The following is a 19,746-nucleotide window of genomic DNA, read 5'->3' on the forward strand; positions in this document are numbered from 1 at the left end:
ATTCCAGCATCATATTGCCTTCAACTTTCTGCATTTACTGAGAATTTCCCAGGACGAGCTGCTTCACGGTCTGTTTCAACTCCACAGAAGCCCCCAGAAGTGGTCTCTGCAAGACAGGCTATGCAGCAGCTGGGACCAGCTTCCCAGGCTGCATATCACCTGATGTGGAAGGACCAGCATCCCTTTTGCTGGGAGCTTGCACTCACACCACAGGGGAGCCTGCAAGAAGAGTGGGTTCTTAGTCCACCTTCCTAAGCTGCGTGTTACCATTAGGCTGTCTGATTGTCCTCAGGTTTGCCTTAACTTGTGAGCACAGTCAATAGCTGCACAGCTTGACGTTGTGACACTTACCAGCTGGTGTTTAGTAGGCACTTGGCAGACTGGTGCTTTTTTTTCCCCATTTTATGGAACAGGTGACAGTGTTTTTGCAGTCTGTGAAATGTCTGTGCAAACAACCAGCACTTGCATCTATCACACTCCAACAAACAAAACTGAAGAACCCTCTGCTTTTCAGACATATGAGGGCCCAGCAAGCCCAAAGTAGAAGAGGGGAGAAGACTCTAAACCCAAATGAAATATATGGTGCCACAGGCTGTCAGTGAAACAAGCACGCTAGTCACAGAGGTCCTCAGCCTCCTGCCCTGGGGCTCCTCAAGGGCAGGCCTGACCATGTGCATGAACATTTGCAGCACTACATAAAACCTGCTCATGACAAACAGCCAGGGAGTTCAGCCTGCCATGGTGGAGGGACTGGGCTTTGCCACAACACCAGACACCCCCAAGTGACAGTCACAGTCATGCATGGGACCCACACTCCATCCACTGCCCTGGTCAGAAACATCAGAGGGCCAGGATAAGATCCCACATGCACTCACCAATGTCCCCAGTCCACCTATGCTCCAAAGTTGGTTTGAGCACATAGAGCTTCTACCACTATTCATTTAATTTTGTACCTTTGATGACATTTTTTTCCATAGTTGCCAGTTCTCAGGAAAAAACAAAAGGAACAATCCCATAGTCTCAGCTGTGGCTGAGACTGTGGTTCAGAGGAAAAAATAACAGTGTGTGCAAGTCATTTTACTAATTTCAGACACTTAAAAACTGAGCATATGGGCTAAGCAACCCCTCTAAACGCTAACTAACATAGATAGACAAAGAGCGATTAATTTCCCCTCTCTTGGCCATCTGTATGATGCTATGCCTCTCTGGAGTTCCTTCTCTCTCAGTTAATGGCCTGGCCTCTGGGAATTCATCTCTGCTGCTCAAAGTCTGGCCCTAGGTATGACATTCTCAAGCCTTCTGATCTACATTTGGTTATACAAGTTACTATAGTGAATACTATAGTTTCTGATATTTTCTCTGTCATGATGTTTTCACCTATCTCTGTCTTGTCTAGGTAGATAGCATGAGCTGTCATCTCTTATACTTCATTGGTCATCACACCTAGGCTGTGGTTAAGCTGTCTATCAAGAGTCCAGATCCCTCCAAAGTAAAATGCAGAACTCAAGAATGCACAAAAAGAGTTAACATTGTTCTTTTTATGGTAAATTTTCTTGCAACACTGCATTTCATTTGCTGCTGCACTGCCCATTTATCCAGCTTTATTAGGTCCCTCTTGTTTTGTCATTTCTTCTCCAGCTTTTATTGCTCTTAATCATTTAGTGCTACCATCACATTTGCTGCCTAAAATTCCCTTTTAGACCATTCATTAAAACCAATTATGACACAAATCCTTGGGAGACTCAGAACTTATATTTTGGTCACCTTGAAATATGATTTATTAGTCTGTCCCTGGGTTTTTCTTGATGCAGCTTTCACATAGCACAAGTTAGAACCTGCTTCATTGCCTGCTGTCTCAGCACATCTCCCAGGAACCATCAAATTGGAGGGACAGATAGGTCACAGAGGTCTGTTCTGCATATGCACCACATCTTACTTGTCCTGGCCATGATTAAAAGAAAGGAGGCATGTAAAAGAGTGATGCCTTACAGATTCCAGAAAAGTTCTAACCTGAACAAATTCAAAGTTGAGGAGATTCAGTTGCTTTTGCCTTTGTGCTGCCAGGGTCTTATTACTAAAGTGATGTTGGGTTGCATCACTTTGGTTTATGCCATCTTAGAGAGAAGGTAGGTTCAGTAAAAACTGAGGATGGCATGTGAGGAAATCCATACAGTCGCAAGTTAATAATGTTGTTGCTCTCTTTCCTCCTGTGTGTGTGGATGTGATGCAGCCCGTTGCATCCTGCTCAAGAAATAGCCCTTGATCTATTCTCTCCACATTCTCTACACATTCTCTCCAATGTGTAAACAGGGAGTGGGTCTGTTCAAGACATCCTAATTTGTGCCTGCTGACATCTGCAACATTCAGAAGAGGAGGAGCTGTCTTTCACTCAGTTGTGCCCTGTCTCTCTTAGGGCAATGCATATGCCATCAGAGTATTCTAAGATAGCCATTGCTGCAAAACAGCTGTATCACCTAAGGGATTTGTTCTCATGCATAAAGGTCAGTGATTTGCCTCTCATTTGGACTGTAATGCGGTAATAATCTGTATCAGTCCATCCTGTTTAAACAGACAGAGGAAAATTAGCAGGGACAGCAGTGAAACTGAGGTGGAGTCAGAGCTGTGATCCAAGGAAAACAATAGAAGCTGGGGAGTTTCACTGCCAAACCAAGACTTTAGGGATAGGTTTTTAGTTTTACTTTCTTCTATCATTCTTCTGAAGACCTTCCCCTCACCGACATGCAAGATATTTTGCTGTTGGTCTCAGAGGCGGCATACCAGGCCACCTGCACCACTGACTCTGACCAGAAGCAGCAGTGCAATGTTGATACTGTATTTCCCAAGAGACATTAGAGTAATATTGTGGAGGAAGTAGAAGAGAGTCACTTCACAATGACTTTAAAAACTCATGTGATTTTTTTAAGAGCTGATGTAGGAGAAAGTACACTGTCTGAATATCATTTTCAGACCTCATTCATTATTAAGCTCACCATTAAGGAATGGGACTCTTGGGGTATATGAATTTTCAAACTCACATCTTAGTACCTATAGACCAGTTCCATGATTCCTATAATTTTTTCTGGACACAGTACTCCAGATGTGGCCTCAATAGGGCTGAGTAGAGAGGGAGGACTGCCTCCCTTGACCTGTTGGCCACACTCTTCCCAATGCACCCCAGGATACTATTGGCCCTCCTGGCTACAAGGGCACACTACCAGCTCATAGTCAACTTGTCATCCACTGAAACTCCCAGGTCTTCTCCACAGAGCTGCTCTCTAGTAAGTCAACCCCCAACCTGTACTGGTACTTGGGGTTATTCCTCCCCGGGTGCAGAACCCTACACTTGCCTTTGTTGAACCTCACATTAGGTTTCTCTCTGTCCAATTCTCCAGCCTATCAAGGTCTCACTGAATGGCAGCACAGCCACTGATGGTACCCAATGGGTTTCTAATTGCCCCAGATTGCCTTAACCTGGTCATCATTCAAATCAGGTAAGACGAAGAAAGTAGGAAACACAAGAATCCCCCCTTTCCTTTAAGTGTAGCGCTATTTGCCTCCAGACAGGAGAATTTTTACAGCTTCATAACCTTCCTATTGCATTCCTGAGATATAGCATGTATCAGCATGAACTTACAGAAAAAGTGTTTCCAAGCTCAGAGTAAAAAGTTACTCTTCTTCTAAGCAGTTGTGCTAACACATAATGGGTTATTTGGCATTATTTGTTTCCCTTTTGCATGGATTATTCTTGGAGCAGTCAAAGGGAGACAACCTGTCTGGCAAGGTCATTTCTTTTTGAAGCTCCTCAACCAAATATTCTTAAAATCATAGGTATCACAGATGAAAAAAAGTAGAAAAAAATTAGTTACAAAGCAATCAAGTGATTTTTTAATGGTAACATAAACAGAGCCCTAGCCTGCACATGACCTATTCCAACCTCTGAGTAGCTTTTGGGTTTAGAAAATTCTTGTTTACTTTCATCTTGGAGACACATTCTCAAAAAGAAAAGTCGCTAGTTGAGGTACGTACTTTCAATAGCCTCAGTCTTGTGCCTACTGAGCATGATCTTGCAAGATGTACACGAGAGAGAAGGAAAAACATGCATATTCTGCCTGTAGACTGTGCTCTTGGCCTGAGATTATAAAGGGGTTTGCAAATTCTGCAAAGACTATTACTACAGAATAGTCATAAGGCTTTTTACAAATAAATAGAAGCACAAAGAAGTTTTAAAAATTACAAAGATTTTAAAAGAAATCACTGTAGAAATGGTAACCTGTCCCAGTAGTATATTGATCTAAGCAGACTTCCTATTGCAACTTAGTAAATTACGCCTATGGCATACGTGGCAGGTGGGCAATAGAATTTTGAGCTATAGCTGAGGTGCAAAATTATTTTTTACTGATAATATAAACACATCTACAGATTAAATCAGAAATACAATCCCACAACAGAAAATTATCTCTGCTACTAATCCAAGAAAGTTTCATTTCATGATTTCCATATATTCAAAACTCTTATTTACTTTTCAGCCAGCTGTCCAACCGCTAAAGGAACCAAAACTCAATGTGCCATTTACAACTCAAAACAGATGAGTAGGATAAAAATTTCTGAAAGCCTGAAAGCTCTTATTAAATCTTATCATCCAGAGTTGATTGTAAAGTGTTTTCCTACTGTTAGAGAAGTGAACAACCACAACACAAATTATGTGCAATTTTGAGTAATTACAGATGATGTTAGCATTTTAGAAACATCACTCACTGTGAGAGCTCCAAACTGATCGATTTATAAGATACTGTGCCTCCTTCATCTTCCCTAAAAAATTTCAGCCACCTCATGGTTCTGCTTGATAGATTAATAGTGAAGAGGTGGTAAACTGTTGGCTTTGCTTAAAACAAGACCAAATAAAACAAGCATTTTCTGTCAGCATTTTCTGATGTGGTCTAGTCTCAGAATACTGTCAGCCCTGATTTCATTTCCAGGTTTGTGCAAGAGAATCTAACATCAGTAAAGAAAACAGCTCCATCCCCTGGGTAGAGTTGTATAAACTGCTGCAGCAGCCACCCCAATAAAATATCTGGTGAAGGAGATAGGAAGACTGAAAACCTTCCCAATGATCGTAGTATTGTGTTTTTGTATCTGGGCTCACAGAAAACAAGGTGTCTACCACCAAGATTTAGGTGAACAGTCATAACCCTGTAAAAGCCACATATGGCCAAATGTGCCTTCCCAGGTCGTCACTAACAAGCAACACCAAGAGACTAAGAGACTTGGGGCCTGGTTTTGACTCTGATGCTACACGCAAGTCAGACAAATTTTTGTGGTCTTTCTGGGCTGTAGCTTTCCACCCAGTATACCCACTCTAAAGTAACATAACAATGTGAAGAGCTTTAGTATTTATTTAAGCAGACTGCTAAGCATTTTAGAGCCCTAGGCACATGCTAAATAGGATATAAACCTGCATATTCCTTTTCAAAAAGCACATACCCTTCTAGCTCCGGGAAAAGAGGAAAAGGATGACTCACAAGTAGCAGATGTTGGTAACATCTCTTAACGCACTACTGAAGGGCATTCAGAGGTTGTAGTGATGCAAGCTCCCTTAAAGCCTACCTAGAATAGATCTGAGCAAAAAGCTGTAGTAAGCCAGATCCTAATCCATTCCTTTGTCTCACTTTATCAGCTATAGTCACAATATTTTGTTTCTTTGTCAGACCTTCTCTCCAAAAACATCAAAGCACACAATAAATATGAATTACTGAAGCAGCACAGGATTCCTGATATGTACTGTGGCTCTGTTATCAGTAGCCCTTGGAGAGTATTACATTGTAATAGCATTGCTAAAGAAAATCAGCTGTCTTGGTGTACCCCAGCAGGATTTGAGACCAATAATACAGCAGGTCCCATTTTTCCAGAAAAAAAATGTAGACCATATGCAAAAATTAAGTGTTTAAACTCTTTCTATAGACAATAGAGAGAGGAGATGACTCTTCAGAAAAAAAAAAAAAAAAGAAAAAAAAGCACATTAACTTAGACATCCTTCTCAGGAGAGTAAGAATTCACCCCTAGAGGAGTGTTTCTCTCTCCCTAGGCCATCATCTACCAACCACAAAGGAGGTGTCCACATGGACCAGGGGTGCCTAAGGGACAGCTGAGGCTTCAAACTGAAAAAGAGTAGGTTTAGATTTGACATTCAGAAGAAATTCTTTACTGTGAGGGTGCTGAGGGAATAGAACAGGTTGCCTAGATAAGTTGTGGATGTCCCATTGCTGGAAGTGTTCAAGACCTGGTTGGATAGGTCTTTGAGCAACCTGGTCTAGTGGAAGGTGTCCTTGCCCACGCCAAGGCAGTTGGAACTAGATGATCTCTAAAATCCCTTCCAATCCAAGCCATTCTATGATTTTATGATCCTGACTATGACTGCACAACTCCAACAGGGATGAAGAGAGTTTCACTGGGACATCAGTGCAATAGACACTAGTGAGGAGTAAAACCTCGGAGGAACACAATTTGCTGGGTTGGGTACCCGTAGTGCTGCCCACACTGCTTCACAAGGGTGTACAGTCCAGAAAGGATATGTGCGAGGCATGCCACTGCTGGTGGACATACATGCTGTCAGCAGCAATTACTGCACCCCACCCCACTGCTTAATCTGACATGTGGCAAAAACTAGTTGGCCAACCTCTCTTTTAATTGAAAGATGATCATATTGAAGACCAGATGCAAGAACATGGCACTGGTTTCATACACAGTGTGATAAAGATTTTCTTTACACCTGTATTCTATTAGTATCAAATCCCCATTGACAACAGAGAGATAGTGGTCTCCTCTCTACCTTAGCTACTCTGCCTTTAAGGCCAGGGAAGCACCTCTCATTGTGTGTGCACATAATGGGTACTGCAATGTATCAGAATTATAACAAGAAAAATTACACAATTTGGTTACTTTTGCTGTCGCATCTGCCCCGCCTGCAACTCGTCGTCCTATCTCTTCAAGTAAATACTGTGATAGCATCTAAAAACAAAATACAGCTGTAGTGAAATGTCCGATCAGCTTGCAGCCATTAAATAAACAGAATGCTGGCCCTTTCCTCCTGTTTAAAATATCATTACTGGGAACAAGTCATCTCTATCGCTGCCTTTGTGCTTCAGTGCACACGTTAGGCTTTTAAACCTGACCTAGTTTTGACTGAAAAGTTTTGCAGAGAGAGCCTACAGACAGCATCACCACACATGCTATTTTTTTCCTGCTAATCAATATATTATAAAAGCTAGAGTATCTCCTTTTGCTAAAAATGTAGCAAGGGATGAGGAGCCACACTATAATCAGGCTCTAATGCAACTTCTTGCAAGCCAACTGCACCATTGTACATGGCAGCATCGTGCCTTCCCTCAGCTCTTTTGATTTCCCTGATGTTCCATGTAGCTGATGAAGTCTGCTCCAACCCTAAACCAGCTCCAACAACACCACTCTGAGAACAGAAAAAGCTTTGCTTTCCCTGCAACAAGCCATCAGGGTTGACACATTGCAGCAGTGTTTGTAGAGCTTGGTAACATTTTTATGGTGTTTAGACGAGCTGAGTTTATGACTGAAGTCTTTTGTGGAAAGTCCTGCCTTCAGGGCCCATTTGTTTGTTTTAATAGTGCTCAGGATTTCCCTCTGCTAAGCTGCTTTGAGGATGACTGACAAGGGGATCTGCTGTGCAGGGTTTGGGTGAGACAGACTTCCCATTAAATAATAACTTCTTTGCATTCTTAATAGCCCTGGAAAAGGGTAATTGACTCCTAAGGCTTGCTCTGGAATGCGTAGGTTCTATCTAGAAACACTAGCATCAGAGAGGGACAAGATGCATCTGATCACAGGTTGAGACCCCATGTAGGCTGAACGTATCCCAAACTGTCAACATGTGCACTCAGCCTCTACCTGTTGCTTCATGCAGGCCTGTGGGATCCACACAATGGGTCGGCCAAGCACAAGGGAGCATGACTGAGGTGTGCAAGTAGACGCATATTTAGGGGCAGGACAGCTCACATGAGAAGGCAGGATGTAGCATTCCAGCTTTGAGGAGTGTGCAGATCCAAGAGCATCAGGAAACAGGAGGGAACCTGCTGTGCGATCATATTTGAGGTACATTGGACAGCAAATACTATTTAAAAGGGCTGTGAATCAGACAACAGAGAGAATATGGAGGTATTTGGCTGTGAGGATATTCATGGCTATGAGGATGTCTAGTTTATCCCGGCAAAGAGAAGATTCAGAACAAGAGGACAAGACAACAATAATAGGAAAATATTGACCCTACTTCGTATACTTCTGGCTGAAGAGGAAAAGTGGCAAACAGTGAAGGACTATGTTAGAAATAGTCTTTGCCTGAGCAAAGATCTGAGGATGAACAGAAAACAATGGCTGCAGCAGCTACTTTATGCTGGAATTTCTGATGCAGTTGAGGAGGTTACACAGTCATGTAAAGCCATAGGTTGAGAGAAAAAGGGTCTCCTACCCTTATACCTGCGCTTGCTTATTTGAATATTTTCAATAACCCTTCTCTGATAAGTCTTCAATAACAAAGCTAAAAGTTGCACAACAAAAAAAAATTATTTTTTATGATTTTAACTCCAAGTATCAAGATGAAGTATAAATGATACTGCAATTAGAAGGAAACATGGAGAACAGTTAATCCTGCCACAGTGTCCCTGTGACTTCTTTTGCAGGGTACAACAGTTTTACCAGTTACAAGCATTCAAAAAAACATAAGTCAGCTATCTCCAAATCAACTTTCTCTGCTTCATTACAAGAAATTTTTCTTTTAAGAAATAATTGCATTTTATTTTTAACAATTTGCCAATAACACTGGCAACTTTGGAGCTCATGTCCCAGAGCTTCCAGTAATGAAAATCTCACTTCTCTAAATAATTGAAAAGCTGGGCTGCTTTTTCAGGAGGCTGGTTTTTTAATGAAAAGGCACAAATTGCTTGAATTTTGTGATGAAATCCCCAAAGCCAGCAGCACTGACCAGGACTCCTGAAGTCAGGTTATTATCTTAAAAGAAGGGACTGATTTTCTTGTTCTTTCATACCCAAAGTTAATCCCTTGTCAGGAGGGAAGGGTACATGGAAAGAGAAATAAGACAGGCACAGGTTCATTGCCCACTTCATGGTGCTGATGCATTCTGTGAGGAGATGGATTTCAGGGACATAGTGCCAGGGAGCCCAGGCTGAGTCAGCGTTACCTCCAGACAGCAGCATGACATCATACCCCACTGCACTAACAGGACACAGAGAGAAATTGGCATTGTTTGTTGGACCAATGTTCCAGTGTCCAGCCTTCATGCCAACATGTCCTGAGGTGCAATATAGTATATGCCATAATAAGACACATTTCATTTTGGACTCTTAATTGTTCTGCAATTGAGCGAGGACTCTGCAACATAGGACAGACCTATATCAATAATCTCCTGAAAGATGTATCACACATGAGGCACTCCAGCAACTGTAAACATCTTCATCACACAGCACAGAGACTTGCATAGAATAACACGGGGTCTACAGACATTCATTGTCTGGCACCAGATGCTTATTGGCAACCCACATCTGTGCTAGAGCAGCACAGAGGTATTTATGGTATGAAGTCCATTCTAATATTACCTATTGTGTCCCTGCTTTTCTGCCTGAAAATCTGAAATCTGCAGAAGTTTTCTGCAAAATCTATTAACATCCTCCCCATCTCAATGTACTACTGTTTGTTTCTTTACTTGTTTCATTTCACGGACCTACAGGCTGCCTTCAAAAATCAGCCATCCAACACTCAAGCAGTATAATGGAGAACAGGGAAAAAAAAGCAGAGAAAGAAAACCCAAGGGAGGAAACAGATTTCAATTTCTGATTTCCAAAAGGCTAATATAGAAAGTAAAGGAGTGGGAGGGAAGCATTTGAAAATTTCATTTAAAAAAATGCCCTGACAATCTCTTCCCAGCAACAGCACTAAGGCTGGATGATATATTTTTGTGGGTGAATCAGAGGAACAAAAAAAAAGAAAACTCTAGCCATACAAATAGCAAGATTATACCACAAATTCAGCCACACAGCTCTCAGGTGAGGCAAAAGGGTCGACAAGTACTCCACAGGGCCTCTCCAAAAGCAGGGAAATAATGGGATGCGCCAAACCTGGTACAGGCCTTGCTCTTCAGACAGAGAGGGTTTTACTGGAAATAAGAGAGTCTGGGGTCATGATTCAGTCCCAGATTTCCATAGTCCCTGGAATCATTCCTCAGCACCACAAATAGGCACAAGTGAGCACAACCCCAGAAATGCCCTCAGATACTACCAGGTAAAACCAGGCTATGCACGACTTGATCAAACAAAAACAATGTTGGCCAAGAACTTACATTATTCTTTGTAAGCCACTGAGAACCTCACCAGATTCCACTGGAAAGGACCACCTGGCATTTGGCTTTGGTTTTCACGGTGGTGTATCAGCCCAAAATGTGGTACTTCCCACTGACTGAACAAATGGTTGTATTCCCACTGGCTCAACAGCCATACAGGGGTTTGCAACAGACCTTGTAGAGCATCTTTAAAGGCAGTGTGTTAACTTTCACAAAGACAAGGACCAAAACTTGGAGAGGAAAACAAGCAACCACTATGAAACACATGGGATCCTTTCTATTGAATTGCTCAGTATGGTAGACATGCTCTCATGAGGTGCTGCCATAGTATGTGTAATTTAAAAATACAGGGTATTAAGATGAAGATCCTCACTCTAAATAATAGGTTCATACATTAATTATAAGGTTTCTTAAATGATTTATAGGTGTTATAACCATTTTACAGATGAGTAATAAGTCCATCAACAGAAGATTTAATAGATAGGCAATCAATCAGCCTGCATGATAACTAATTAACCATATACTAAACCATCCCTCAGTGCCCTATTAACCCCTAATACTCTGGTCTTGAACATGCCCTTAGCACAAGCCCAAGTACAAGAAACAAAGGCCAGCTGACCTACCCAGTCCCTCAAAGCCATTAATCTCCAGCTCTTAACCTGCAGCTCAAGCATGAAGGAGCATGGCTAACCTGGCAGTCTGCCCCTGGAAGTCAACAGGCCCCTGTTTTTCTGGAGCAGCAGGAATGCAGCATCTCCCATCTCATTACCCGGGTTTCTGCTAGCAAACCTTTCTGTCAGGGCTTTCTATCATGCATATCACGACTTTAGGACATCAATATTCCCCCTTTGCTGGGCTGCTGGAGCAGTTTGTGAAGAACTGCAGCCTGTGGGAAGGACTCATGGTGAAGAAGTTAATGGAGGACTCTCCTGTGGAAGACATCCCATGCTGGAGCAGGGGAAGGAGTCCTCCCTTTGAGGAGGAAGGAGAGGAAGAGACAACATGTGATTACCTGACCACAACCATCATTACCCCTCCCCCTGCACTGCTTCGGGAGGGGGATGTAGAGAAAATTGGGAATGAAATTGAGCCTGGGAAGAAGGGAGCAGTAGGGTGAAGGTGTTTTAAGATTTGGGTTTACTTTTCATTACCCTACTCTGATTTGATTGGCAATAAATTAAACTAATTTCCCCAAGTCAAGTCTGGTTTGCCTATGTCTGTAGCTGGTGAGTGATCTCTACCTGTCCTTATCTTGATCCATGAGCCTTGTGTTATATTTTCTTTCCCTTGTCTAGTTGAAGAGGGGAGGGATAGAGTGGCTTCAGTGGACACCTGGCATTCAATGCATCTATCAAGAAAAGAGGTTGATGCCAATGTTTCCATAAGAAAAGCAAATGTAATCAAACCCTCAAGCCAGTTTAAATCCACGTGAAATATGTGCACTAAAATAAGCGCAGCCACTACAACCTCAGCTGGTTAAGGTTGCACTAAGCTCACCTGCCAAAGGGTTGAAGGCTCTGTGAAGAAACATGCTTCCTAAAAAGTTTTTCAGATTCAGAAGATATTTGCAAACATTTGAAAGCACATGCAATTTTAAACACACACCTCCAAAGTAAAAAAAGAAAATTTTATAATCCTTCCCTTGCTCAAGCTTTCAGAGGCCCCATGGGGTTACTGGATATCCCTGTCCCATAGAAAATGTTCACATACTGCTGCAATTTGGCCTCACACAAAAAATTCATTTTTCTCAGTGAAATCTCAATGCTTCACAGCAGTGCTGGAGCAGAACACCACAATACCAAGCTGTATTTTTCCTTGTACGAGAAGCACATTCCCTATGTATGCTACATGGCACTGTGGAGTATAAACATCTTGGTATTTGTATATTCAAGTGGCAGCAAGAGATTGGCCATTCTCCACTGCAGAATCAACTTCTTCTAGGGTCTTATCATTGGAAGGATCTGTCACTCAGCGAAAAAAATCACATTCATCACCATCTGCCTACTGTGATGATCTCTACACACACATATACATGGGGGGGGGGAACCAAAACCAATCTCTGTCACTGTGTCACTTATGATGTATCCATGCTTAAAAGAAACCACCATCTAGTCATTGCTGCAGACTGGGACGGTGCTAGTATTGTTTTTTACTTTGCTAGTCTTGCAACTCAGCTTCCCTATCCAACTGTGTATTGCTGCCAGTTCAATTACACATCACAGGGGCTGTACAGAAGTTTTTTAAAAACTGAGAGGGAAGAGTAAAACAGCACCACAAAGAAGTGAACTGAAGACACCCATGTATAAGAGTGTCTGGATTCTCTTCATGCTGAGTATCTTCCCAGCAAACAACCTGTAGGAAAGGCAAGCAGTTGTATATGGCAAAGACATAGGCTACCCTGATGAGCGAGTGAGATAAAACTGGAAGACAAATCTTCAGTGTTAGAAGAAGCAGGCCACAAACAAAGGGTTGTTTCCTCTCAGCCTGGAAGTAGAGAACAAGCCAGGACAGTCTTTTCAATGGAAAAGGAGGTTAACAATTTTTTAGGGCTATTTTTTCTTTTTTTTGTATACTATGGTCTTACCTATTTCGTGGGTTTGGATGACCCCTGGAGAGTTTTTCATGGCATATAGTCTGTGGCTCCATCTTTTGTGGTTCCAGGTACTGCCTGGGTCTGGCAACATAGTGAGGGCAACAGCCCCTGCTCTCACTGAAATCAGCACTCTAATTTTACAGGCATATCTTCAGGCCTTATATTTTAAAAACTAGAGAACATTTCATGGCACATCTCTGCTCTCGTGTACAACAATTTCTTCTCCAGAACTCCTTTAAAAATCCTTGAACTACCATTTTATTCAGAAATATTTCACCCAGCTAACAAATAGCACGCACATGGTGTCCCTCAAATTAATTAGTTTTCAGGGAAGGACATGTAACCCAAAAACCTAGCTATTCATCTGGCCTCAACTGCTGTAACTCTTTTACTCTGAGGGAAGCAGTACCTCCTTTCCCATAGTTAGCTTTATATCAGAGTCCACACTGTCAGCACCACTGGCTTATAAGTTGAAGAACAAAGTTAGAAACAGCCCTTCCAATCCCATGGAGCGATCCATTCAGGTACTGAGTATGCAGTTCAGTACTTTTTGAGGCAAATAGTAAGAAAAACCCGGGAATTAGTGTAAATACAACCTGCTAGAGGAAGAAGTATAGCTGAATCTAAAAGGAAAACCAGTTTTCCTAGGGAGAGACAGAAGAGCTTTTAAGCAAAACTTTGACATTTTTGGGCCTTTCTGATAAGAGTGGACAGGGATGATCTTGAACGCCTGGTGCTTTTCACTTTTGCTTTTACAACAAAATGAAACTAGCCACACAGTAAACCCTCCAAACCAAAGACATTTGATTTTGCAAAACCAGACCCAAGATTTTTTGCCCTGTTCTAACAAGCTCTTCTAATTTCTCTGCGAGAAGGGTCTCACACAAATTCCCTGTTGCCTTCAGGCATTATATACATCCCTTCTAATCCTTCATCTTTTTAGTGGGCTTTTATGCAGAGCAAGTTCCTTAGCTCTAAGGCGGGCATGTAATGCTGTTACTACCATACTCTTAATTATTCCTTTCCTTTTTTTATACTCATAAGCACTAATTGAGTCATGATCTCTTTGCAAATGGGACTTAACCTGCTGTACTCCTGCTTGCTTAGGCACCACAAATAAAAAAATAATGGCACTGGTAATTAACTGAGGCCCAGAAATACAACTTGCTTCTCGGCCCATGACGGGGAAAAGTTCAATTGGAAAGTAAGGCATATAAATGCAGATTAAGTGAACCAGAACTAAGCACCAACCAGACATACAACAAAAGCTTGAGCAGAAAAGAACTGAACTTCAGATCTCAGTTTGAAGAAATTGGATGAACATAGACGGGCTTTAATTTTCCAAAGACCACAAGAATTGTTAGTATCTAGATAGGCAGAAAAAAAACACATGCACATACACTTCAGCTGTGTGTGCCAAAGGACTGCTTTTTACTTAGAGAACATGTTTGAAAATCTGTAATCAGGCACTCATAGGACACCTTAGCATTGCTCGCAGGAAAGTAACCAAGAGAAAGAGCTGCAGTTCAGTCTGGAGCAAGCCAAACTGAAAAAGGTGCTGCTCTGTATCTTCTCCCAGTGGTGTGAGGGTTTTGTAGTCAGAGGGAAGCACCAGGTTGCACAGAGCCTGCATCTTATGAGGCAGAAAAAGCACTTCTAATTGGGGAACACACCCAAGCAAGGATGCAAGAGGCAAGAAAAACTCTTCCGCCTTCCTTATTGGGAAAGCCAAACCCCCCGGGTAATGCAAATGATGAACATTATAACTCACCACAAACTGGAGAACAGGCATGGCATAAACTCAGTATTTTTTTACCCTCACTTTTGATTTTCTTTGACGTCCTCTGCAACTATCTCCCTCCTTTCCCCTTACACTATTCATGGACCAGTTAGAAAGCCTTCATGCAGTCAATTTAATATGTTTGAATCTCCATCAGCTATAATCACAGCTGTGGAGTCTAAGGGATGAAGAGGCTGCCTCTTATTTCAAATTTGAATGGGTTCCATTCCTGCTAATATTACACTTTTATTAAAATTCATGATCATTTTTCCCATTAATTTCATTTATCAATTAATTACTTCTAATTTTCCAAAGCATTACATGACCAGTGACTTATGCAGGTCATCCCAAATGAGTGTCCATAAAACTTTTAAAATGCAACATCTTGTATTCTGCAACATCTTGCTCGTGACCCTCCCACAGTTTATAACTGAGATTCACGAGGTAGGGTGGAACGAAAGGGACAATTTTCATAGTTTATGTTCAGAGAATTGTGAAAAATTAAGGTGATCCAAATGTCAAAAAGAGCTTTTGTATAGAGGGAATATTATGCTTACAAACTGAGAGCTCCGCTTAGCTTAGTAACAGAGAATAATAAATGGGCAGAAAGAAGAAAAAGCCTGGATGTTACACTGTCTTCTCTTTTTGTTTGTTTCTCTTCAAAGATAGATCAGCGTGCTAGAAGACAATCATGTCCTACAGGTAAGTGGAATAAGAAACTAAGAATATTGAAAAGCATCTATCTAAGGATGCTCATATTGCAAGAACACCTGAAGTGAAACTGCTGAAAGTTTGCCAGGATGTTTTTGAAAAACTAGGATACCGTAGAAGATACAACACATGCATAAATATTATTCAGCCAGTATGGGGCATGCTTACCAAATTCTGTGAGAAAACAGCAGAAGCGATAAAGTAAACAAAATAAAGAAGGCAAGGTGTCCACAAGTGCAGGGACAACATGGCAGTCATTGAAAAGTCAGGCTTTTGTACAACCTCAGCGTCTAAAAATTTTAAAGAGTCACCCTTGCCCAAAGCTTAACTGTAAAAGAAAGCTTGCAAGACGTATCTCAATGGTTGATATCAAAGCTAAATTTGCAGTGAAGCATTTTTGGGAAGCATCATGTGCCTTCCTGCCCTGGCAACGTGTCCCGATAAGAGCATCTGTATGACCACTTATTGGTGTAAGCAATCATTGTCAAACTTTGTTCTTCCCAAAAGGTCAGTAACCCACGCCAAGCCTCAAAGGCCCACCTCATACGAAGCACTGCAAGGCATAATGCATGGGGACATATTTCCTTCACACTCGCACTGATTTATCATGCCACTGCTGCAGTTTAACACAATACAGGGACTTTTCAAGAATTCAAGTTAGTCTTGGGCATCATTTTTGATGCTGCACATGAGTTAGTTAAAACAAATAAAACACTGTGAAAAACATTGTTTTCCTGCTTCAAAATGTTTGCACTGTGGTATCAGAGCATTTGCTATTGCTATGCACACCCTGCTTTACACATATTAAAAAGATTCCCATGGAGCTGCTCACAATTTACAGGGAGGAATTCATTTTTAACTGCACAAGTGAAAGCTGCAGACACTTGCTAGCTCTCGGAGCTCATTATACATTGCTTCCTCAGCAAAAAATAGTTCTGTACGTAAACCTGCAAATTTTGCATCACCAAACTCTAGGCACATAGTTATTACCAGATTAACTCACTTAGCTGGAAGTAGCAGTCCTTAAAACACTCAAAGATATCATTCTTTTGTTTCAAGGAAAGCTAAACTGCATTAAAATCTCAGAGGATGTCCAAATCATTTGCAAACCTGGGATTTTATATGCTCCAAGGAAACATTTCCTCTGAATTAGTAATTCTTGTTAACATTTGTTTGTTCTGCATCACTGAAGTAAAAACAGCCTACACACTGTAAAAGCAGTATCATATTGTAAAGCCAATGTAAAGAAGATTTTATAACTACAATGTTCCAAGGTCAGGTGGTAGAGTCAAATACAAAGTGTGTTCACTGGTCCCTGCTGTAGCTGGAAAAACAAAGGAAATGCAATCTCTGACTCTGCTTTTGGTCTAGAGGAATTTAAGGACCACAAAACACTAAGAATACTGCTGACTGCCATGCCAGAAGGAACTCAGATGCTAGAATTATGTATGGCCCTGTACAGGATAGAATAACAGTACTTTATGGACATACGATCAGACAAGATGTTCCTCTCTATCTAATTATTTGAAAACTTTGGATTCCCCAAACACAAATGCATTGCCCTCTGTTGCTCACACCACTGCTTTAAAAAGCAATTCTTATTCACAGACAGGAACCTGAATATCTTGAGAAGAACAGAATCAGAATAGTTGTTGAAGAACTGAATTTATTATCTTGATAGAAAAAAAAGAGAGAAAAATAAAGAGAAAGAATGAGACCATGTATATATGTCACATAACATGTCAGCATTAAAATTCAAGTCCAAGAATTATTAATTATTGATGGTAATGTTAACCACTGTCTTAAGTAGCCACTGATTTGTACACAGCTAGTTAATACAGCTCTTCTCTTAGTTGTCTGGACAAGATTTAATAAAATTTTAATGAAAATACTACTATGATCTGGAACACTCACTTTTAGGATCTTTTTGAAACCTAATTCAGCAAAAATAAATGATGTTATCTTTTGACTCGATCAAAATTTCTGAAGGGTGGTTCAATCAGAGATTAAAAACACTTGCTTCTGATGTGGTGTAAGATTTATTCACTTTTCAAACCTTAATTAGAGGTTACTATCTCTGTTTCTATCTCTACTCCACAGTGGGGCAGACATAGCTGTGCAATAACCTGTGATAAAGGCTCCTTTTCCTTTGGTGATGCAGAACAAACAAATGTTAATAGGAATTACTAATACAGAGCAAAAGCTGGATCAGTCCGCAGAATTCCACCCAAGCATTTTTTGTAATTGGCATTCAGAGGGTTTTGGCTACCTGAATAGGGGTGTGAAGTGCCACTTTAGATGCCCTTAAGTATGTAAGATGTCCACATGAGACTACCACACATGAGACAGAACTGCAAATCCACAAACTCCTAGAAGAGCAGCTGGAGTATAGGACATGGAGGGCATCTGAAAGGGCACTGTGACAACTCTGCTTTGAAAACTGAGTCCCATTACCCATCTTTTAAACCTCCTTGCAAATGCAATTTACTCAGAGCGCAATCTCTGGGTGCTTGTATGTGTGATTCATATCATGCACTCTGACTGCATCACTTTAATTGCGACATTTATATCTGCCCTGGTTTTGTCCTATAGCAATTTCTATTCCAGATGAAACAGTCCTGTGAAAAGATCTTTTGACTCTGCTTTGAAAGAATTAACAACTTTATTCACTGCTTTTCCAAGGAGAAAAATTTAGATGACTCATTCTCACAGGTGCAGAGAACTTGATGCCATGTGACACTGCCAATAACCTGTATGTTTTTCCCTTTTAAGTCATCAGCTTGAATCCTGCTCAGTTTAAGAGGGTAGCATGGCTCAGTCCTGAATTAATTTCTCACAGTGCTACAACAGACTGGAAAAAGTAGAATCTAGAACAAGTTTTTTCCTTAAGAAAATTGATCCTACCACTTCCGACACCAGGAGGACCAGGCGTAGAAGAGGCCCGGGTGACCCTCATTCTTCATGCCACCTGGCAGCCAGATATTAGCAAGAGCAAGAAAGCACAGGATTTCTGATGTAAAAATTCATCCTAAACGTGTGCTCTGGAAGCCCCAGAAAGTCAGTATGTCTGCACATGCCTGACTCACAGGCATGATGACACTAAAACTGTTTCCCCTTCTCACTCGTCCCCAGTAAACTGCACTTGGTAGAAAAGCAATATAGTGATTCAGTTACCCTGTGTGTGTTCTCTAGTTCACATTATCCTCTGTGTATTCCACCATTTCCAGCACAGAGATGCTCTCAATAATGAAAAACAAATAACACTGGAATGCTTAGCTGAGCTAAACTCTTTGCAATTGCCCATCAGCCCTGTTTACTTTCATTTAGTGTCAGCGTTACACCAGAAATACTTGTGCTCCAAAGAGACATGACACACTCGAAAAAGAAAACAACAGGCAGTGCATGGGCTTCCTTGTTCTAATTTTGCCCTGGGGCAAGGCACACAACTCCTGCTAAGAGCTCTGTCCTTCCTACACTCCAGGGAAGTAGCAAAACTGCAAACACCAGATGAGCATTTTTTTTAACATAACTTGAATTGTCATTTCTGGTTTTAATTCCAAGGGAAATGGCTACAATGCATTAAACAGCACACTCAGACAGGGAGCATGGATAGTACAGTATCCTGAAAAATTCATGTTCAGTAACAGTTAAAGTGACCTTACTGGATGTACTGATGCATTCCGTTCTGTGTCCCGTCAGCTCAGCTGACCGCAGTCAAATGGAAAAGTGGGGACCAATACTGTAAAGTAACTTCTTTACTAATCAGAAAGCAGAAGATGTCGGGTTGTACACAGCAAGAAGGGGCAACATCTGCAAACAAGAGTGGGAAGAGTTCTGTGATTTTTTTTCTTTTGATGTATTTTTTAACTTTTAACTGTTGTTACAATGCTATTGGATGACAGGTCCTAGGAACCTCAGTGTACAGAACAGCCCATCAGTTTTGCTTTGCTTCCTGATCTACCTGCCATCCCACTCTGCCCGTTCCAACAGCCTTTCTATCAGCTCAAACCTGTTGTGTCACCATCATTATTATTGTTATTAGTGTTGTTGCTGTTGTTGCATTATTATCATTACAGAAAGTGCATTCTTTCCTTGAGTACTACTCTGTCTTGATAGGAAAAAAAAATAACTACTTACTTTTCAATGAAAAACTGAGATCTTCTGCTGAACATTTTGACAAATTATTAAATTTATTTAAATTCTTCATAAGAAAAACTCCACTCAATTTCCAGCTGGTTCCTCCTAATGTTCCATCTATACTACAGTTTCTTCTATGGTGGGAATTGG

The 19,746-nt window shown here is 41.2% G+C and overlaps 1 long non-coding RNA gene across 1 annotated transcript in view; it reads right to left on the minus strand.

Moving 5' to 3' along the window:
• Positions 1-19,265, minus strand: part of LOC135417826 (uncharacterized) — a 64,945-nt gene extending 45,680 nt beyond the window's left edge. The window contains exon 1 of the long non-coding RNA XR_010432228.1: positions 19,122-19,265. This is a non-coding gene — a long non-coding RNA (uncharacterized LOC135417826). The remainder of the gene's footprint in view (positions 1-19,121) is intronic.
• Positions 19,266-19,746: the final 481 nt, after the last annotated feature.

Source organism: Pseudopipra pipra, chromosome 1 (genome assembly GCF_036250125.1).
Source record: "Pseudopipra pipra isolate bDixPip1 chromosome 1, bDixPip1.hap1, whole genome shotgun sequence".
Lineage (NCBI taxonomy): Eukaryota > Metazoa > Chordata > Aves > Passeriformes > Pipridae > Pseudopipra > Pseudopipra pipra.